This window comes from Petaurus breviceps, unplaced genomic scaffold (genome assembly GCF_028583685.1).
Source record: "Petaurus breviceps papuanus isolate PSGF00001 unplaced genomic scaffold, PetGlider_PUasm1.0 90845, whole genome shotgun sequence".
In the NCBI taxonomy this organism is placed as follows: domain Eukaryota; kingdom Metazoa; phylum Chordata; class Mammalia; order Diprotodontia; family Petauridae; genus Petaurus; species Petaurus breviceps.
In genome coordinates, this window is record NW_027187359.1 from 4,435,975 (window position 1) to 4,459,792 (window position 23,818).

Sequence of the window (23,818 nt, forward strand, 5' to 3'; positions counted from 1 at the left end):
AGGATGGGATCAGGTTGTAAAGAGCTTGAAATGCCAAGTAGAGGAATTTATATTTTATTCTAGTGGTAAAAGGTACCTCAGTATCTGGTACCTTATCCTGCCAGGTGTAAGGACCTCAGTGTCTGGTATCTTATCTTGCCAAGATGATCTTCAGAATCTTGCTAAGACAATTCAAATAGAAGTGATTCAGGTTCCTGGCATGGTGCTGGTAGACTACCCAGGTTTCACAGGCACAAGAATGAGGTCAGCACAACGCCTCTATAGACCTTCAGTTTGGTAGTCATACCTCTTCTCTCCCATACATTCCTTTGGAGCCTCCCCAACACTGAACTATCTCTGGCAGTGCATGTGTCAACCTCATTATCAACATGTACATCCCTGGATAGATAGTACACTACCAAGGTAAGTGAACTTATCCATAGCATTCAAAACTTCTCCATTTGGAGATCATCCATGTAGGGATGGTGTAGTGGTGGCTGATTGGAGCACCTGTATTTTCTTGGTGTTAAATGTTAGGCCAAAATTAGCACAAGAAGCAGAGAATTGATCCATACTTTGTTGAATCTCAGCTTCAGAGGCTGCATTTAGTGCATAATCATCTGTAAACAGAAAATCATGCAACAACACTCCCTCCACTTTGGTCTTGGCTTGTAGCCTTTTTAAATTGAAGAATTTAACATCATAGCGCTTTTATGATGCCCTGAACGCTATTTATGGGCCAAAGACCTATGGTGCATTTCAACTACTGAGTGCTAATGGAGCCACATTGATTAGTAAGAAGGATGTGATCCTAGAGAGATGGGCTGAACACTTCCATAGTGTTCTCAACAGACAATCATCAATCAATGCTAAGGTCCTTGACCATTTACCTCAGGTTGAAGTCAATCCCTCCCTAGCTGAAGCTCCAACTGAAGAAATTTTGAATACCATTAGGCTCCTTTCATGTGGCAAAACACCTGGTGCTGATTCTATTCCCCTGAGATTTACAAGGTAGGAGGTTCAATGCTCATACAAAAGCTGACTGAAATTTTTCAAGTTATGTGGCAAGAAGAGGTTATTCCCCAGGAGTTCAAGGATGCCTCCATTGCCCATCTCTATAAAGGTAAAGGAAATAGATTGTCCTGTGACAATCACAGGTAATTTTCTCTCTTAGTCTTTGCTGGCAAGATTATTGCCAGAGTCCTCCTTAATAGGCTGACCCTTCACCTGGAAGATGGTCATCTAACTGAGAGCCAATATGGCTTCAGAAAGGGCCAAGGAACAATTGATATGGTGTTTGCTGCCTGACAACTCCAGGAGAAATGCCAGGAGCAGAACAGAGGTAGAACATCTACACAATGTTTGTAGATCTGACAAAGACTTTTGATACTCTTAGTCATGAGAGTTTATGTAAAATTATGTCAAAATTTGGTTCCCCAAAGAAGTTCATCTGCATTGTACATCAGTTTCATTACAGCATGCTTGCCTGGGTTCTAGATAATGGACAATGCTCTCTTTCGTGCCTTCTCAGTCACTAATGGAGTGAAACAAGGCTGAGTGCTTGCTCCCATGCTTTTTAGCATGGTGTTTTCAGTTTTTGGCAAATGCTTTCAGTGAGGATGAACATGGCAAGGTCAGATTTCAAGGTTAGTAAATTCATTGATACTTAGCAAAACAGGAAATCCTTTATTTTGGGGATATAACATATCCTTTGCTTTAGGAATTTATTTTGATTTTGATTTTGACTTTAAAAAATGAGTAATCCAGTTATTTGGTCTAATTTTCTCTAACATATTTACTGTTGTTTCTTGTTTGATATCGATGCTCTGAAGTTTGACCATGGCATTTCTTGGTGAATTTAAACTTGAGATTTCTTTCATTCTTCTTGTATATTTTCTCAGTCTGTAGTTTGCCCTATTTCCAACACTTTTAGAAGTTTGGGCAGTTTTCTTATATGATCTCTTTTTTTAAAAAAAATTACATTTAGACTTTAAATTTCATTTTTTTTCTGTAAGGTCTGTAACTTAGATTTTTTTTCTTTCTACTCTATCTTCAAGCTAATTTTCTTTGACTTTATGTTTAGTCGATTTTTCTTACACATTTGGATTTTTGAGCCTCAACTGTTCTTCTTCCCAAAGATATGGTATTAGAGAGATTCTCTGTCATTTGCCATGAATGTGCTACCTTTTTTGGTCTTTTTGGTTATTTTTAGAGATCTAAAATTTCCATTCTTGTTTCAATCTTCATTTCTTTTAATTTTATGGCTTTTTCTGAGCCTTTCTTGGCAGTTGTATTTGAGGGGTCTTATAGATTTTATTGCAGTACTTTTCCCTTTGGGAATTTTTAATTTGATTTTTGGTAGTATTTATTAATTGCAAAAATTCATTCTCTTGATTACTAATTTTTCTTAATCAGTCTCTTTGTTGGTTTTTCTATGATTAATTTTTTCCCTAAGCCTTCTTTACTTTTTTTTTTAATTCTTTGCTCTTTGCCCCATTTCTTGCCATTTTATGATGTTGTGGAGAGGAATTATATTTAGCCATTACCTCTCACTTAGCCAGTTTACTAGAAGCCCCTTGCCTTTCCCTTATTTTTTTCCTTTATTTGTTGTGTTTATTGCTGTTTGAAGGGTACTGAGGTAGGGGGCTAGCTTATGTCAACTTTTTGACTTAACTTTCTTGTCAGAAGTCCCTGTCTATTTCTGTATAGCATTGGAACAGACAGACATAGTACTGTTGGGTCCCTCTTCTAATCCACAACTTGTTATCTCCTGTTCATACCATAGAAGCTGGATAAATTCATGAAGATCTACTCACTAAGCTGTGAGGAAATAGGAATTACTTTGTGAGCTTTTCTTTTTATTTGACACATTTTGTGTCATTTTGGAGTCACTGCAAAGTTGATCTTAGATATCATCTCACCTCTTACTTAGTGTAAGTTCCTGAGATCAATATTTTAAATAACTTTACTATCCCATATACCTTCATACCATTGTTGTGTGCACATGCGCATGCACATACACACACATAAATGCTTTCTCTAAATGTGTTGTTCTATGCTGAGCAAGATTGGCTTTACAGTTTGAGAGACTGACTGTAGGCAAAAGTTGATCAGCAACATTCTTAGACCTCATTCCAGGCCTGTGCAAAAAGATGACTCTACCAGTAGCCAATGTGAGCTTACATTCACACTACCTTGGGTTAACTAGAATTAAAGAAGATGTTTTAAGTCTCTGTTATAAAACTTGAAATATCATATTATTTACAGTGAGTATGTGAGTATGGTACTCCTGAATTACTTTGTGAAGGTAAATTCCTTAAATTTTGGCAAGGATAGAGCTAGATGAGGAGGATGGGATATAAGAAAGGACTTGAGAGATCTTCTAGTACAGTGCCCTAATCATATAGTGGTAGAAAGTGAGGCATAGTAAGTTCCTAAGATCACATAATAAGAATTATAGAGATCCTTTAACCCTGGGGACACTTGACCTACTAGAAGACTGATGACCCCACCAGCATCACCCAGCATTTTTATTCCATCTTTTCCCCTTAGGGTCATAGTTTACATGATGTCAGTATTCTAGACGGTGGTGTGGTTAGATTTGCAACAAATGTTATTGCAGTGTTTCTGGCTCCCCCAGTTCATTGAAAAGTGTCTATTTGTTGCATAACCTCTTCTTCCTGATGGCAGATGGTAATTTTAATAATAAGAGTATCAAATTAACATGATATTTACAGCTTTATAAAGTCTTTTTCTCATTATAACTTTCTTTTATTCATTTCCAGTAAACAGACATTGAGATAGATGTATGTATTATTTGAGACAGGGATAAATAACCATCGATAAAAGACTGAAGATTGAGGTAGCAGGGTCATTTGTATAGTTAAGTGCTTTATAGAGGTTTTTATGTCTTGACAGTTACTTTTTCTTCCAGTTTTTTTTCTAATTTCTTCTTTTTCTTTATAGGTCCCAAACCTTATTTTTCCCCTAATTTATTAGGAGTAAACTAGAGTTATTGATTTAGTTCATTTTAACCAAACACATGAATTTCTTTAAATTTTTCTTTCACAGTGTTTCTCAAATTCAGCTGTCCTTTGCATTCTAAGTGCTATCACCTTTCTTTAGACTCTTATTACCTTAAACCTGGAAATTGCAATAAGTTTCCTCTCTGCACTGCTTTCTCTGTACCTAGTATTCTTGCATGTTACTGCCAGATTATTCTTACTAAAATACCACATTAATTATGTTAGTGTAGCTCAGTAATATTCTGTGGCTCTCCATTACCTACAGGATAAAGGCTAATCTTTGCATTTAAAAAATCCTTTCTACTAGTTATTTGTCATTTTTTAAAACTGCATATACTATTTTTTATTATAGGATATTTTTTGTTTGCCATCATCACTTCCCAGTCGTCTTCATGACATGCTAGCTATATTCTAGTCATCACCTTTATTTTTCATGAACTACAACCTTACCTTCTACATCTGGATCACTGACATTATAAGTGGGCTTTTGTGTTATCTTGTGGGAATCAGGTGGGGACAGCTATATGGCATAGTGGATAGAGTACCAGGTCTGGAGTAAGGAGGACTTGAGTTCAAATCTGGCCTCAGACACTTATTAGCTAGATGATCCTGGGCAAGTCAGTTAATTCTGTTTTGCCTCATTTTCCTCATCTGCAAAATGAGCTGGAATAGGAAATGGAAAATCATTCCAGTATCTTTGCCAAGAAAACCCCAAATTGGGTCATAAAGAGTCAGATAGGACTGAAAAGACTGAACAACATCAAATTATGGTTCATCTTTCCTCCATTAGAATATAAACTCTTAGAGGATTAGGACTATCTTCCTTGTATTTTTATCTGTGTGCTTCCTATACTGTCTGGAACATAGTGAAACATTTTATTTTGATTGATCAATCTATTACTCTATCTTCTATCTAGGATCTTAGAATCATATGCAGTCTAGATTTGAAAGGGCCCTTAGAAAGCATTTCATTCATTTTAGAGATGAGGGAATTTGGGTCCTTATTAACTATTTAACACTTCAGGAGAGCTTAACTGACTTGTCCAAAGTTACAAAGGTAGCAAGTGGTAGGGCTGTGATTTGAACGAAGGTTTTCTGATACCAAATCTTTTTTGACTCTTCTACATCATACTTATTCCCCCTTAACTATATTGCAAGCTTTTTAATTTTTTTTACTTTATTTTAATTTTTTTTAAGCATTTGGGGTTAAGTAACTTGCTCAATGTTACACTGCCAGTTATTTCTGGGTGTGGTGCTAAGTATCAGAGCCCGGATTTGATTCGAGGTCATCCCGACTCTGGGGCCGGTGCTCTTATTCACTGCGCCACCTGGCTGCCCCTTTATTGTAAGCTTTTTAGAGGGCATGTAGACCATGTCTTAATATTTCACTAAGTTTCCTATAGGTATCTAAGAAAGACTTGCACATTGTAGAGTCAATATTTTTTGGAAAGCAACAGTTTGTAAGTTGGAATGCTAACTTACTAATTTACATAGGTGAATGCTTCCAGTGGTGGGAATTGTAGTATTTTCCCTTCCAAGGATGAGGCTGCTTAAGGATCTGAAATGGTTACATATAGTTGGATCAGTGAGTATGAGAACCAGTCAGTCCATTAACAACACCTTCTAGGTGCCAGAAATTATACTGCGCTGAGGGTTATAAATACAAAGACTGAAACAACCCTTCCACTTAAGGAGCTTGCATTCTATAGGGGGAAGCAGCATATATATATATATATATATATATATATAAGTATTTACAGAGTAAATACAAGATAGTTAAAACAAAGTCAGAACACTGCCAGTTAGGATAAGAAAAAAACCTCACATAGAATGTGGTCCTTGAGCTGCTCTTGAAGAATTCTATGAGGTGTCATTAAGGAGGGGGTGTTATATTCTAGGTTTAGTGGACAGTAAGCACAAAGGTATAGAGATAGGAGGTGGAGTGCTGGGTCTGAGGAGCATAGAAAGGCCAATTTGACTGGGCCATTGAGTGTGGGAAGGGTAATGAATAATGAAGTTGGGGGATTATTTTAAGGCCAGGTTGTAAAAGGCTTCAAAAGCCAAACAGGATTTTATTTTTTAGCCAAGAGGTAATAAAGAGCCACTGAAGTTGATTGATTTTGGGAGTGTCATGCTCAGATTTACAATGAATGAAAATCACTTTGGCAGCTGTGTGGAGGATGGACTGGAGTGGGAAGAAACTTGAGGTAGGAAAACTAATTTGGAGGCCATTGCATTACCTGGGCAAGAGGTGGATAAGAGCCTGAGCTAAGGTAGTGATTTTATGAGTAGAAAGAAGGGATTAGATTGAAGAGATACTGGGGAAGTAGAAATGGCAATATCTGGCAATTGAATGTGTATGTGAGATGAAGAGTGTGAAGTTAGGAAAAATACTGTGATTATGAACATGGGAACCTGGAAAAATGGTAGTGCCTTTGACAGAAATAGGGATGTTTGGAAGAGCAGTAGTTTTTTTTTTTTTTGATGTTCTAAAACTTTATTTTATTTTATTTTTTAAAGGAATATTTTCCCCCAAATGCACATAAAAGCAGTTTTTAACATTCTTTTTTTTAAGTTCCAAAGTCTATCCCTCCTCCCTTTTTCTACCCCATCCTTGACACAGTAAGCAATCTGATATAGGTTATACATGTGTAGTCAGCAAATTCAAACCAAAAGAAAGGAAGAAAGAAAGAGAAAAAAGAAAGAAGACTCCATTATGTATTCAGATGCCATCAGTTCTTTCTCCGGAGGTGGATGGCGTTTTTCATCTTGAGACCTTTGGGAACTGTCTTAGATCATTGTATTTCAAGAATAGCTAAGTTATTCACAGTTGATACAATTGTATCAATGATTGTACAATATTGTTGTTACTGTGTACAATGTTCTGGTTCTCCTCATTTCACTTTACATGAGTTCATGTAAGTCTTTCCATGGTTTTCTGAAAGCATCTTATTCATCATATCTTATGACACAATAATATCTCATTACAATCATATATCACAAGTTGTTCAGCCACCACTCCCCAATTGATGGGTATCCTCTCAATTTCCCATTCTGAGCCACTACAAAAAGAGCTGCTATAAATATTCTTGTACATGTAGGTCCTTTTCCGTTTTTTATGATCTCTTTGGGATAGAGACCTAATTGAGGTATTGCTGGAAAAAAGGGTATGCACAGTTTTTTAGCCCTTTGGGTATAGTTCCAAATTATCATGGTGGCTTTTGAAAGGAAAGAGGAGTTCTCTTTTGTACACATTAAATATATGATGCTTGGTGAGATATCCATTTTGAAATGTCTATTAGGCAGTTGTTGATATGGGACTGGAACTCAGGAGAGGGACTGGGACTGGATACATAGATCTGTGAGTTATCTGTGTGGAGATGATAATTGAATCCAGGGTCACTACCAGTATAGTCAGAGTAGAGAAGAAAGTCCAGGTCAGAACCTTAGGGTATAACCTCTATTGGAGGACAAGATATGGATGATGATCCAGCAAAAAGGAGACTGAGGAACAGGCAGATGGATGAGCAAGAGTATTAAAAAAAACAAACTGGCATATAAGCTGAAACTTTCCAACAGACAAAAAAATTTAAATTATTACACATCTGTAACTTCTCGCTTAGTGATCAGACCTACACTTAAATGCTACATTTAATGCTATAGTCTACATTTCTGCTTCTAGATGAACACCTTCACTATCTGTATATTATGAATTCATTATTGTTAATGTTGTTCTTTATATGGTTGTAGTCTTTGTATATTGGTCTTCTTTCCTCCTTTTCCCATAAACCTTCCCATATTTTTCAGATTTTTATTTGGGATATGATGTATAATTTTAAGGTTGAAACCATTTTGGACACTATTCTGTAGCAATCTTTTTGCTTCTCGAAAGTGAGTATTCTCATGCTGGAATTCTAATCTCCTCTGTACTATAGGAGAACAGGAAAAACGTCCTGGACCTTTTTTTGCTTTGAGACACCAGCTGAATACTTAGGATGGTGGTTACCCTTTGTGAAAATGAAGTAATAGATCTTTTTTCAAAACAAGTAATCACCTTACTGACTTAGTAAATATTTCTTAAATGCTTTTAAAATACATTTTTATAAGTATCTTTTGTTTTTTGTATCTCTTACATTTGCCAATATATCCCTTGTCCCATAGCCCTCCAGAGAACCATTCTTTATCTTTTTTTTTTTTGGCGGGGACAGGCATGGCAATTGGGGTTAAGTGACTTGCCCAAGGTCACATGGATAGTGTTAAATGTCAGAACCATTCTTTATAACAAAGTAAAAAGTGTGTGTGTGGGGGGGAGTTTAGCATTTCTAACTGATGTAATGAAAAATTCTGACATCTATGATGTTCCACATCCATAGATCCTGATCTGTGTAAAGTAGTAGGAGAAAGGTGTGTTTTTATGTGATTTTTGAGGAGAATGTTTTTAGTTTTATTATTAGGAAGGTAGTTGAACGGGATGGACACAGAGGCCAGTGATGGGAATCTGGAGGACTTGGGTTGGAATTTCAAAAATCTGACATTCTTTGTGATTGAGACATTTAATTTCTTTGCACCTCAGTTTCCCATTAGCAAAATGAGGATGGTAACGTTTCCTTATCCTACCTCTGCCATATTGTTAGATTTAATCATATATGTAAGTAGCTGACATTTATATAGCACTTACTATGTGACAGGCACTATGCTAAGTACTTTACAAATACTACTTTGTATTTAAAACAGTCCTGGGAGGTGCTATTATTATTCCCATTTTACAGATGCGGAAACTAAGGCAAAAAAGATAGGTAGAAATATATATTCATATCTATAGAATATTTATTAAAAATGCTTAATGTTGGTGGATATTCCCCCTTTTTCTTTCCTTAGGTCTATTCATGCTAATGGAATGTTAACTGAAACTAGTAGAGGTGACCTTTGTTATAAGAACAGTCACTCAAGAATACTTCCAGATGAAGACCACATTGGGGATTCCTGCTTATGTTAAGGTATTTAAGGCATAGTTCATATTTGATTCTTGGGTTTCTCCCTTACTTAGATTTAATTTATGTAGGCTTCTTAAGTTGAGAATTTCATATTTTAGCATATAAAATGTGTACAGTATGCTGAAATTGTTGTAACCTTCTAAGAAGGTTGGTAGGTGTTCTGATAAAGGGAAGTAGTGGAGCATGACTCCTAAATAGCAAAGAAACCTAAAATAGATTCAGGTGAAGATTTGGCATAATAATAAATCTAAAATAGCAGGGGAGAATTGTGATAAATAACTGATAGTTTTTCTTTTTTTCTAGTATTGGGAATTTTGAAAAATAATACTGTTTTACAATACATTTTGGAGAAGTGAAAAACCTTCACCCATCTACTTTTTTATTATTCATCTTAACATTTTTGTACTCTTTCTCCATGAGAATTTTGTTATGTCTATCTAATTTTCTAATATAACCTATTAGTAAATACTTTGGTTTTGTATTAAATCTATAAGTTTGTAAAGTATTGAAATTATTACTGTAGTTAGATTGAGCATGTAGAGGGGATATTAATTTCTTTTTAAAAAATGAATTTGATATTTATTTTTTGCATTCATTAAAAAAATTTTTTATGAGTTCTGAATTCTCCCCTACACTTTCCCCACCCACTGAGAAGGCAGAAAAATGTTTTATCAGTAATGCATGTGAAATTATGCAAAACATTTTCATACTGGCCATGTGGCAAAAAAAATAAACAAAGTGAAAACTTTATGCTTCAGTCTGTATGCAAGACTGTCAGTTCTGTCTCTGGGGGTGGATAGCATTTTTCATCGTAAGTCCTTCAGATTGTCTTGGATCATTATATTGACCAGAATAACTAAGTCATTCACAGTTAATCTTCATTACAATCTTGCTTTTCCTGTATACAATAGTCTCCTGGTTCTGCTTATTTTACTCAGCATCAGTTCATATAAGTCTTCCTAGGTTTTTCTAAAACCATCCTGCTTGTCATTTCTTATAATAGTATTCCATCCCAATCATGTACAACTTGTTGAGCCATTCCCCATTTGATAGGCATTCTTCCTCTCAATTTCCAATTCTTTGTCACCACAAAAAGAACTGCTATAAATGTCCTTTTGTACATGCAGGTCCGTTTCCCTTTTTAATGATCTCTTTGAGATATAGACCTGGTAGTGTTATTGCTGGTTCAAAGGATAAGAACAGTTTGATTGCCCTTTGGGCGTAGTTCTAAATTGTTCTCCAGAATGATTGAATCAGTTCACAACTCCACCAACAGTAGTGTCCCAGTTCTTCTACAGGGGCTATTAATTTCAATAAATATTTATTAGGTGCCTTTTAGGTACAAAGGACTGTGCTAAAAGCTGGGAATCAACAAATAATCATTTTTAAGCACCTATTTTGTGTCTGTCTTAAAGGAAGTTGTGGATTGTGAGACACAGAAATGATAGTACATTTCAGATGTGGAGCAAAACCGTATGAAGGCATGGCAGTATGGAGTAGGGAAAAAGGAGCTTATGAAAAATATCATCCATTTTCTTAGTGAAATAGAAGTCGTCTACTTGGTGGGAGAATGGAAAGTGTGAAAGATGAAAGAGCAAGAAGATAAAAATGATTTTTGTTCAGCAGTGAGATTATGTAAATCAGTGGGTAGTGGATTCATTTGACATAATTGCATGAGTTCTATTGGTGTTCAGTAGTATATGAATAGAAGTAGAGAAGGCAGACTGGTGAAAGTAACCTGTCATTGGTGTTTGGTAAATCTTGTTGCCAGGGATTCAAGGGCATTAGAGAATATAGAGATTAATTGGATCAACTCAACCATTAAGAGTACAGAGCCAAATTTAAGGTCAGAGACAATGTGATGGACCAGGAAAATAGGAAATGGTCATGGTCATGGGGAGGATAAAGGGTAAGTACAGGCACAATGAGACAGGTATAAAAAGATAAATTATGATCAGAGCGATCAGTTTCAGAATTCAGGATTATGGAGATGAATAGTTATGTATAACGTTGAGATTTGTTTTTATCTTAAATTAATTGACTGTCTGAATTTTCTTTTAGCCAAGACATTCCTTTTTTTTTTTTTTTTTTTTTTTTTTGCATCTTCCAGGAAAGAAACATTTTTCACAGTCAGAGTCTTGAAGGAGTTTTTCTGTGAGTTGACTTTGGCTCATCTTTTTATAATCTTTTGAGAAGAAAAAAAAAGATAAATGTGGATTGTACAGATTTGGGAGACGAATTTAGATAGTATAGAGAAGAGTCATTGGAGCTCATCAACACAGTTGTGATTGGAATATTCTGGATGGAAAAGTAACATTGATTATAGAAGATTGAGCAGATACTTTCCATTTTTTCTGCCTAGATTCAGCAGGGTTTCTCATGATTGTTCAGGTTAGCAGTATCTAGTCAAATCATAGCCTTTTGCTGTTATATCAAGTTTTGGAAGCACAATACAATATAACAGCCTAGAATCCAGATTCCACATGATCTTTCTGGGTGTGAAGTGAGGTAAGGTCATCTGAATTGAGGGAATATGAGTGAAGAGTTAGAACATCTTACTTGAGGGGATGTAATTGAAGAGGTATGGCATCTAGATTGAGGGTAGAGTTGGGACATCTGAAATGATAATCTGGGCCTTCTTGGCATTTAAATAGGATTTCAGGATTTGTAACAGGGAGGATTGAGTTAGGCAATAAATTTCTTGATCAGTAATAGAGAGCATCTTAGGCACTGATAGATTTCTTAACAGGGATATGGATTGAGTGATACTAGATTTGGAGTGAACCTTAAAGGAGGAGAGACAGCTGAATGATGGCAGTAGAAAGAGGCCTAAGAAACAGTAATATGCCTTTGGGAGTAATATTGCCAGACCTTTGTTTTTAGAATATCATGAATTTGTCTACTTTGTGGAGATTGAAAAAAGAGAGATAGGCCTTGGTAGAGTTGATGAGGACCTGAATTATGGTGATGGTTTTGTGTGTGTGAGTGGAGAGATGTGAGTGATTTTGTGGAGGCAATTAATGTGGGAACAAGGGAAAGAGAAGAGTCAAATGACCTGTAAAACTGCAAGGATAGTTTACTTCACAAACAAAATGGCAAGTTTGAGGAGGAAGGAGGAGGGCTTAGATTATCTCTAAAGTCTTTTACAGCTCTTTGTAGTATGACTATGATGGCTATCAAGTTGTATTGTTGTGGGAAAAATTAATTTGTAAGCAATTAAACTTTTTCACACATACTGCTTTTTAGTTTTGTTATCTTCATTTTCACTTTATCCATTTGATTTTTTAAAAAATCCAAATGTATCCATGTGACCTTTGGCAATTCACTTTACCTTCCTGAGCCTCAATTTCCACATTTGTAAAATGATTGTGGTAAACATCATGGCTCTAGATTTATGATTCTTTAATTTTACATTAATCTCTTCATCATTATCCATTTGACCCTCTGTTTTAGTCTTAAGATCATTTTTAGGCCTGCCTCACACAGTGTTAAGTAAACTTCAGTTTTGCATCATGTGAAAATTCAATAAGCATGCTACATTTTTGCTTTCATCCAAGTCATTGATAAAAATATTAAACAGCACAGGGCTGGGCAGATTCCTCAGGCACTTTACTAGAGACCTCCTTCTAAGGTAACATTGACCTTTAATGACTTTTTTTGTGCGTAGTCATTCAACCAGTTCTGATTCCATCTAATTGATTATACGAATACATAGGACACATTTTTCCATCTTTTCCACAAGAACTGCAGAAGAAACTTTTATTAAATGCTTTGCTAAAATCCAGGTAAATTGGCAGTATGGTGTCATTGTCTGTTATATATCTAGTCCTTTGATTTTATATCATATTTCTGGATTTACTAATTTTGTAACACTTTTGAAAGAAGAAATAAGGTTAGTTTTGCATGACCTGTTTGTGAAAAAACTTTATTATAATTTTTTTATGTTACCTACATTTCCTAATCAAATACGCAGATGACATAAAACATTAAAGAGCATTTCACACACTGGATAAAAGAATCGTAATCTAAAAGAGCATGACACACTACAGTATTGGACTGAATCTAATAAGTCATAAGGATAATTGTAGAGTTTTGCATTTGTGTAAAACAACAAACCAGACTGCACCCTTATGAAATAAGGAGGACATTGTTAAATAGCACTTTGGAAAAGATACTGATGTTTTAGGGGCTTGCCAACTTAAGAGTTATCAGTATGATAGGGAAGTTGAAAAATCTAATTAAGAAGTGTAGCTTCCAGGAAAAGGCTGTGATTGTCCTATATTCTATCCTAGTAAGAACACATCTGGAATGTTGTGTTCAGTTTGTGATAACTGTGGTTTAGGGAGGACATTGATAAACTGGACGAAAGAGAGCCCAGAATCCATGCCATCTGAGGACTGATATTTATTTCATACACAAGAAAACTCAGAGGATACAGGATAACTGTATTTAAGAATCTGAAGTGATGTTATTTTCAATAGACTTGTTGAGGGCCAGGATTTTCATTTTTATTTTTGCATCCCTAGCACCTAGCACAGCATCTAGCACATAATCAATAGGTACAGAATTAGAAATAATGAGTGGAACGTTGAAAAAAGCACATTTATGCTTGATGATGTTAGAAAAAAATTTAATTGATTCTATGAACTTTATTCTGAATTGTATTTTAATGAGTACTTGCTATAATCATTTCTTAAAATCTAAGCTTATGAATTAGACAAGGAAAATCAGGAGCAATGGCTATCTTCAGATTAAGGATTATTTTATGTAGTTAAAGTCTTTGTTATGATAACTTTAATATTCAAAATATAAATGTATGCAAATTGTCTTTCCATGGAGATTTTTTTTGTCCTTTATAAGGAAAAGCTAACAATTAATTAAAGCTCTCTAAAAGTGAAATGGGTTATATCATGTAGTACTTTACCTTTATTGAAACCCTTATCCTCATAGACCTTAGAATCTTTTTATTTTTTTAAGTCTTAATATTTTCTTTTTTCCATGCAAAAATAGTTTTCACTTTACTTTTTTATAATTTCAAGTTCCAAATTCTATCCCATCCTCTCTCTCTTCCCCCCTCATTGAGAAGGCAAGCAATTTGATAAAAGTTATACATGTGCAGTCATGCAAAACATATTTCCATATTAGTCATATTGTTAAAGAAAACTGACTTTAAAAAACCCCTAGAAAAATAAAGTGAAAAAAAGAAAACCAGTATGCTTCAATCTGCAGATTCCATAAGTTCTTTCTCTGGAGGCAGGTAGGACTTTAGAGTCTTAAGCCTTAGTCTGCTTTTGAGGTGTAATGGAGGTAAGAGGCATTTCAGACTGAGAGAAAAATGGACTTGTGAATCAGATATTAACATTTTTTTTTCTGCAGAGGTAGGACTTATTATGGGGAAATTATTTTTGTTTGGTAATAGTGAGAAATAAGGTTGAGTAATGGTAGAAATGAAATCAGATTATGGATCAACTTGAGAGCTAGAGGACTAGTTGACAAAGTAGGAGATAGGGAACCATTAAAGGTTTGGAATTAGGTTTGGGATGATTGTTGAGTAGCCAGCTGGAATTATTCATGTTTTATTCAGAAATATTATTATTTTAGTGTGTTGTAAAACTGCATTTCAACTTGAACTATTCTTCTAACATGGTTGTTGTTATATCAGATATTTATAATATGTATAAAATATTTATATTTATAATATTTATACTACACATAAAATTTATATATAATATTTATAAAATGCTTAGCATAGTGCCTAGTACACTGTAGGTAATTAGCAGATGCTTGTTTCCTTTCTTCCTCCTGGATAATCTCTTCTCTCTAGGTCTTCCTGACATTGTTCTCTTGTGGTCCACTTCCTACCTACATATTGCTTCGTAGTCTCCTTTTCTGGGTCATCATTCATATCATGCCCCATAACTGTGAGTGTTTCCACAGTTGACTTTCCTGTAGATAGTTTCCTCCTTCCTTCAGGATCAAACATAAAATCCTCTAACTTTTAAAGCCTTTGGCAACCTGGCTTCTTCCTACTTTTCGAGTCTTCTTACATTTTTCCCCTCTGTGTACTCTGTGATCCAGCTATACTGGCCCTCTTGGTGTTTTTCACAAATGAACCCTCATCTGTTCTCTCCACACCCATTCTTTCTCTTGGTAACCTCATCAGATTCTCTGGGTTTAATCATTGTCTCTATGAAGCTGGCTCCTAAATATTCAACTCTAGTATCACCTCACCAAGGGTGCTTTGGGTATCTTGAAATGGATGTCCAGTAGATATCTCAAAGTTATGATGTTCATCTTCACTTCTGTCTTCTTGCCTCCTATCCCATCTTATCCTTCTTCTGAATTTCCTTACTTCTGTCCAGGTCACTACCATTCTTTCAGTCGCTCATGTTTATAACCTCATTGTTATTATTCATCAGTGGCCAAATCCTGTTTCTGTGTCCCATTTTTTATATATCTGTTCCTTTCTCTTTAAATAAGAAGTTGCAATATTTATATTTCTACCTTTTTGAACTGTGGCTTTTATATCTTGCAAAATAACTGTTGTCATCTCTCTGTTCTTGCTCCCATTTTGCTTTCCCAAAGTTTGAATTTGCTTTCTATATTTTTTGGTATGTATCTGTGTACATGTTTTACTCCTGTAGAATGTGAGCTCATTGACTGCAGGTACTGTTTCATTTTTCTTTAGTATCTTCAGCACCTAGCATAGAGGGTCATAAAGGGGGCTGAAGGAGCCAGGAGGTATAAGTGAGGTGAAAGAATATTCCAGGCATGGAATTCACAGCCAGTGAAAAGTCATAGAGTCAGGATGAAGTGTTTTGTGAGAAATAGCAAGAAAGCAGATGTTGTTCAATCATAAAATATGTGGAGGGGGAAGTATAGTGTAAGAACACTGAAAAGGTGGGGAGGGGCCATGATATGAAAGACTTTAAAAGATGAAGAAGATTTTATATTTGATCCTAGATTTAAGGGGAAGCCATTGTAGCTTATTGAGTAGGGACATGACATGGTTACAACTGTACTTTAGAAAGATCACTTTTGCCACTGAGTGGGAATGGGGAGAGAGTCAAAAATAAAATATTTCTTTCTCTGCAAACTATCCCTTCCTACCCTTTTATTGTCCAGGGCACCACTATCTTCCCAGTCATCTTTGATTCTTCCCTTGAATTCAATCCACATGTCTAGTTTCATGCTAAGTCATGCTTTTTCTTCTTTTATAACATCTCTAGTATCCCTTTCTCCACTCACACAGTCCACCACCCAGGTAAAGCCTCTCATTATTTCATATCTGGATTATTGTTGTAGTCATTTGGTTAGTTTTTCTACCTCAAGTCTATCCCCTCTCTAGTCCATCCTCCATTCAGCCATCAAAGTGATTTTCCTATTACCTTCAGGATCAAATACAATTTTCCATTCTGCTTACATTTTGTTCCCCTAATTTTTCTCTATGTTCAGTTGTACTGTCCTTGCTGATCCTCACATAAGACATCAACTGATTCCCTCAATTGTACTGGTTATTCCTCATGCCTGAAGTGTTTTTCCTCCTCACCTCCACCTTCTGGCTTCTCTGATTTCCTTAGGCACTCAGTTTATAGCCATCCTTCTCCAAAAGGCCTTTCCTATTTACGTTTCTCCCTTCCCTTTGTGATTACCTCCCACTTATACTATGTGTATCTTGTATGTATATATTTACTTTGACAGCTGTCTTTCAAATTTGAATGTGAGCTCCTTGAAGGCAAGGGCTATGTGTTTGTATTTTTTTATATTTCCAGAGCTTAGTACAGTGCCTGACACATAGTAAATGCTTAATCAGTATTTGTTGATTGAATAATCGATATACTAGGATCTCTGCCAAGTGCTGGAGATTAAAAGAAAGCAAAAACTGTTCATATACACAAGGAGCTCACATTCTGGGGGGCTTGAGGAAGCCAACATGTCAATAACTAGTTATATAGAAACTATCTAGAGTAACTGGAAGTTAATTTGAAAAGGAAGGCACTGGTGGCTAAGTTGAGGGGCAAGGGGATTGGGAGGATTAGGAAAGTCATCCTGTAGAAAATGAGATTTGAACTGAGTATCCAAGGATACTAGAGAAGGTAGGAGGTGGAAATGAGGATGGGTGAAAGCATTCAATAACATTGAAATTTGCAGACCAGAGATGTGAATTACCCTAGACACATGGGTTTTCCTCCCTCACGTGTTTCCCATTTAGGTGGTGCAGTGAATAGGATTCTGGGCCTGGAATTGAGAAGACCTAAGTTCAAACTCAACTTCAAACACTTCCTAGTTGTGTGACCTTGGGCAAGTCACTTCCCCTCTGTCTCACTCAAGTTTGTCCATTGTAAAATGAGGGCAATAATAGCTCCCACCTCTCAAGGTTGTTGTGAGAATCAAAATGAAGTAATATTTGTAAAGTACTTATTAGCACAGGACCTGGCACATGGGTATTTAATAAATACCTATTTTCCTTCCTGCCCCCTGATTCCTGAAAATATCTCTACTCTTCACCATAGAAATATTAAGTACATTGGTGGGAGAGAGTGATCTAGGTTTATATGTATGTTATGATAGATTTTATTATTTATGCATTGCTCTAATGTATGTGTAGCTATATTATTTCTTAATGTTTTGTTCCCTTATTGTAAAATTAATGGTTATGTTTAAGATCTAAATCTGTTGTGTAAATAGCATGCACAGTATACATGTGTTGCCTTGTGAATACCTTGTTGTATAGATAGAACATACATTGGATGGGGGCTTAAAATTTAATCAGGGGAAGTGTATTTCCTTTCAATAGATGAATTCTAGGATCCTGCGTATTTGAATGAATCTGCATAGTTCTGGTTTATCTCTGAGAACTTATGTTTGACATACCCCATGAAATGAATTAGATAAATCTGGTGTGACATTTATGTAGGTGTTTATATTATCCCTACTTTGTAGATCTATTTTGTAGACCCTCTATGGTAATATTACATTTAAAAAAATTTACATAATCATGAGGGATAGCTATGTGTAAAGAAAAGCATGGAGTTTATAATTATTATTATTTTACATACAACTGGGAAATAAGATATACAGGCACTGGGGCATAGAGATCCATCTTGTCCTACTGGAAAGTCGGAGAGGGGATGGAGGAGGATATAGGAGAGCAGATTGGGAGAGTGGGGTATACATTGGAATCACTGTTTTGGGGTCGTGGGCAGGGGAAAGACAGGGAGAAAATTTGTAACTCAAAATCTTGTGGAAATGAATGATGTAAACTAAAAATAAACATAAAATTTAAGAAAGCATGGAGTTGAGAGATGGAGCATTACATTTGGTGAATGGCAAGTTGGTTAGTGTAGTTTGGAAGTAAAGTATAAGAAGAATAAAAAGTAAGGAAGAAAACAGACTGGGGAAGGCTTTAAAGGCTAGAGAATTTTATATTTGATCCTAGAAGTAAAATTGAGGCATATACAGACCCGTACTTTATGATGATCACTTTGGCAGCCGAGTGAAGGATGGATTGGAATAAATTTGAGCTAATGAGATCAACCATCAGGCTGCTGCCATAGTCTGAGGTGAGAGGTGATAAGGGCCTGCTCTAAAGTTATGTCTCTATCAGTGGAAAGAGAAGATATGGAGAGGTGTTGTAAGGTAGATATGACAAGGTTTGATAACATATTGGATATGTAGGCTGAGTTCAAGTGAGAAATTGAGTACTTACAGACTCAAGGAGGGTCTCAGTTTCTGGCCTTGGTTGAAATTGTATATAACCTGTCAGAATGAGGGCATCTCGGCCAAATCAGTAATCATGTTGGATGGTTGTTCAAAGAGGATTTATTCCTCTACTAAAGTAAAGGTGCCACTAAAGTTTTGGTATTTGAGCAGGAGATCTTTGTGGGTGTGATGTGTTAACTTATAGTTTTATAATTATACATGTAGCAGTATAAATTGTAGTAGGTAGATCATGTAGCTGGGTGGCACAGTGGATAAGGTGCTGAGCCTGGAGTCTGAAAGACTCATGTTTCTGAGTTCCAATTTGTCCTTAGACGTGTTATAGCTGTGTGATCTTGGGCAAGTTACTTAACCCTATTTGCCTCAGTTTCCTCATCTATAAAAAGAGCTGAAGAAGGAATGGCAGACCACTCCAGTACCTTTGCCACGAAAACCCCAAAAGCAATGTAATAGGAGATGACCGGGGGAGGGGGTTACATTAGGAAATAGAAGTTATATAAGAACAAAATCTATAAATAACAAAAATGTAAAGAAAAATATCTACCTATCAGTAATCAGTATCAGTTAAAGAGATTGGCCAGTTATTAAATAGTTTGCATAAAAAATTTCCATATTACAGTACTCATTCATCAAGGTACTTAACTGAGGCTTTTGTTCCATACTCAATCCTGGCCTGCTTCACTCATAATGGCTTACCTCACTCTAAACCATCAAGTACACCTCAGGGAACATAAACTTATGACTTGCCCCAGACAAGAAGACCTGATGTCTACTTCAGAGGTGTCCATATTACTTCTAGGCCGTTTGTCTTAATGGTAAGTTGTCCAGGCAATAGGAAAAAATTTCATAAGACAGAACCTCCCAAAAGGAGCAGAACCTTCTTAGGTTTTAGAAGTCCCCATTTCTCTACCAGTTCACTTTTCTAGAAGCTCATAGATAATGTCAGTTGCTTGTCTGAAATCTTGCTAATTTAGAGGCCTGTAAGACCTTCCTTTATTTAAAAGCATAGGAATATAAGTGCTTTAATATAGTGAATAGTATGTACCTAAAACCAAAAGCTAACATTATCTGTGATGGAGAAATATGAGAAGCTTTTTCAGTAAAATCAGGGTAAAGCAAGAATGTCCACTGTCATTACTGCTATTGGATACAGTCTTAGAAATGCTAGTTTTTACAGTAAGACAAGAAAAGGAAGTTGAAAAAATAAGTAGAGACAAAGAAGAAATAGAACTAATTGTTTGAAAATGGTATGATGGTTTATTTGCAGAATTCTAGACATTCAGTTTGAAAGTAATTAAAATAATGAATAACTTGAAAAGAATAGCAGGATGTAAAATATACATATAAAAATCTTTAGCTTTTTTGTATATTATCAATAAAAGATAATAGAAAGAAACTAAAAATAGTCCATTCAGAATAGGTACAAGTATAGAATATCTGACAATGTACCTACCAAAATATATATGGAGATTATGTAATTAAAACTGTAAAATTCTTTATTGAAATAAATACTTAGATTAACAGGTTATGGTTGGATCTTAAAATATTAAACATTATAATATCACATAATTTATAGATTCAGTGCCAATCAAAATTACTAGATGAATATTTGATACTAAACAAAATAACAAAATCAATCTAGAGAACCAGAAAGTCAAGAATTTCAAGGGAACTAATAAAAAAGTCTGAGGAAGGTGGGGCACTGTCTCCTAGGCCCCAGAAGCAGAGAACAAATTTAAAAGCCAGAAAAAAGGCAACAATATGAGCAAAAAGAATCAAAGAAAAGTAATGACCATAGAGAAGTATCTTGGTGACAGGGAATATCAAAACACAAATTCAGGAGAGGACATCATTGTTAATATACCCACATCTGATACCTTAAAAGGGAATATAAACTGGTCTCAAGCCCCAAAAACTTTCTTGGAATGGCTCAAGAAGTATTTTAAAAGTCAAATAAGAGAGGTAGATGAAAAAAATTGAACAAATCCTTTAAAAATACAATTGACAAAATGAAAGAAAAGTACACTGAAGAAAACTCCTTAAAAAATAGAATTGGCCAAATGGAAAAGGAGGTATAAAAGGTAACTGAAGAAAACAATTCATTAATAATTAGAATTGGGGAAGTAGAAACTAATGACTCTATGAAACATTGAGAATCAGTCAAACAAAATCAAAAAAATAGAAGAAAACGTAAAATACCTTGTTAAAAGAAGCAACTATAAAATAGATCTAGGAGAGATAATTTAAGAATTATTGGTCTACCTGAGAATCATGGTGAAAAAAAAAAAGAGGCTGGACAATATCTTTCAAGAAATCATTAAGGAAAACTGCCCTGAGATTCTAGAACCAGAGGGTAAAATAGTCATCAAAAGAATTCGCCTCCTGAAAGAGATCCCAAGTTGAAAATGCCAAGGAATATTATAGCCAAATTCCAGAATTAGCATATCAAAGAGAAAATACTGCAAGCAGCCAGAAGGAAATAATTGAAATATCTTGGACTCACGGTTAGGATTACACAGGTACTTGCAGCTTCTACATTAAAAGATCAGAGGGCTATTCTGTCAGGCAAAGGAGCTTGGATTACAACCAAGGATCAACTACTCAGCGAAACTGAGCATAATATTTCAGGGGAGAATGTGGACATTCAGTGAAATAGGGAATATCCAGACTTTCCTGATGGAAAAGACCAGAGCTCAATGGAAAATTTGATCTTCAAATACAAGACTCAGAAGAGGCATAAAAAGGTAAACAGGAAAGGGGAAAAAAAAAACAAAACCAAACATGTTATTCAGTAAGGACAAATTGTTTACATCCCTACATAGGAAGATGATATAACTTTTGAACTGTATGTATATTACATCATATAGAAGGGAAATATATAGACAGGGGGTGGCTTTAAGTTTATTTTGATGTGATGATTAAAACCTAATTAAGTATTGAAAAATGATTGTAATGGGAGAAGAGAAAAGGAGGAGGCAGAAAAGGGTAAATTACATCACATGAAGAGGCACAAATATCTATTATACTAGAGGGAAAGAAGGGAGGGAGTATTGTTTGAACTTTACTTTCATTGAATTTGGCTCAAGGAGGGAATAACATACTCAGGTATAGAAATCTAATTTGCCTTGTAGGCAGTTGGAGGGGAAAGGGAAAAGAAAAAGGAGGGAGGAATAGAAGGGAAGAGGGGAGGAAAAATGGAGGGAGCCTAATAGAAGGGAGGGCAGATTGAAGGAGGAGGTAGTCAGAAGCAAAACTCTAGTGAGGAGGGAAAGGGAAAAAGGAGAAAGAAAAACATAAACAGGATGGAGAGAAAGACACAGATAGTAATCATAACTGTGAATGTGAATGGGATAAACTCTCCCATAAAATGGAAGTAGATAGCAGAATGGATTAAAAATCATAATCCTACAATATGTTGTTTACAGGAAACACCTTTGAAACAGGGATATACACAGGGTAAAGGTAAAAGGCTGGAGTAGGATATATTATGCTTCAGTTGAAGTAGAAAAAGCAGGGGTAGCAGTTTTGACCTCAAACAAAGGAAAAATAGATCTAATTAAAAGAGATAACATAGGAAGCTATATCCTGCTAAAAGGCACCATAGACAATGAAGCAATATCATTACTGAACATATGCACCAAGTGATATAGTATCCAGATTCTTAGAGAAGTTAAGGGAGTTACAAGAAGTAATTGACAGCAAAACTATACTAGTGGGAGACCTCAACCTCCCCCTCTCTGAGCTGGATAAATCTAACCACAAAATAAACAAGAAAGAAGTTAAGGAGGTGAGTAGAATTTTAGAATTTTAGACCTGGAGAAAACTGAATGGGGATAGAAAGGAATATACATTTTTCTTGGCAGTATATGTCACCTACACAAAAATTGACCATGTACTAGGGCATAAAAACCTCACAATTCAATGCAGAAAGGCAGATATATTCATTCCTTTTCAGCTCATGATGCAATAAAAATTATATGTAATAAAGGGCCATGGAAAGACAGACTAAAAATTAATTGGAAACTAAATAATCTAATCCTAAAGAAGGAGTAGATCAAACAACAAAACAGAAACAATCAGTAACTTCATCCAAGAGAATGACAATAATGAGATAATACACCAAAACTTAAGGGATGCAGCAAAAACATTTCTTTGGGGGTCGTTTTATATCTCTAAGTGCTTATATGACTAAAATAGAGAAAGAGGAGATCAGTGAATTGGGCATGCAACTAAAAAAGCTAGAAAAAGAACAAATTAAAAATCCCCAACTAAATACCATATTAGAAATTCTGAAAACCAAAGGAGAGATTAACAAGATTGAAATTAAGAAAGCTGTTGAACTAATAAATAAAACTAAGAGCTGATTTTATGAAAAAGCCAATAAAATAGAAAAACCTTTGGTTAATTTGATTAAAAAAGTAAGAAGGAAACCAAATTACCAGTATCAAAAATGAAGTTGAATTAACCACTAATGAAGACAAAATGAAAACAATAATTATGAAATATTTTGCTGAACTGTATGCCCATAAATTTGACAATCCTAGTGAAAAGGATGGACATTAAAAAAAATATAAATTGCCTAGATTAACAGAAGAGGAAGTAAAATACTTAAATAACCCCATCTAAGAAAAAGAAATGGAACAAACCTTCAAATGAACTTCTTAGGAAAAAATCTCCAGTGCCAGATGGATTTACAAGTGAATTCTATCAAATATTTAAACAGCAATTAATTCCAATATTATAGATTATTTGGGAAAATAGACAAAGGAGTTCTACCAGATTCTTTTTATGATACAGATATGGTACTGATACCTATACTGAGAAGATTCAAAACAGCAAAAGAAAATTATAGACCAATTTCACTAATGAATATAGATGCAAACATTTTAAATAAAATATTAGCAAAAAGATTACAGCAAGAATTAATATTCTTATCACAAGAGTAATACACTATTTATTCCAGGAATGCAGGGCTGGTTCAGTATTAGGAAAACTATCAGCATAATTGATTATATCAACAACAAAAGTAACAGAAACCTTATGATTATCTCAATAGATACAGAGAAAGCTTTTGACAAAATACAACACCCATTCCTATAA

At 35.2% G+C, this 23,818-nt stretch overlaps 1 protein-coding gene across 26 annotated transcripts in view; it reads left to right on the forward strand.

The window, feature by feature from the left end:
• Positions 1-23,818, forward strand: part of NCOA1 (nuclear receptor coactivator 1) — a 241,285-nt gene that overhangs the window by 25,369 nt on the left and 192,098 nt on the right. For 20 of the 26 annotated variants that reach the window (XM_069071959.1, XM_069071964.1, XM_069071975.1 and 17 more), the window contains exon 2: positions 8,883-9,001. The exons of 4 other annotated variants lie outside the window; for them this stretch is intronic. The gene's annotated coding sequence lies outside the window, so the exon portion shown is untranslated. Of the gene's footprint in view, positions 1-277; positions 403-8,882; positions 9,002-23,818 lie in introns of those variants that run through there. 2 more of the 26 variants (XM_069071969.1, XM_069071966.1) reach the window with 1 other exon arrangement.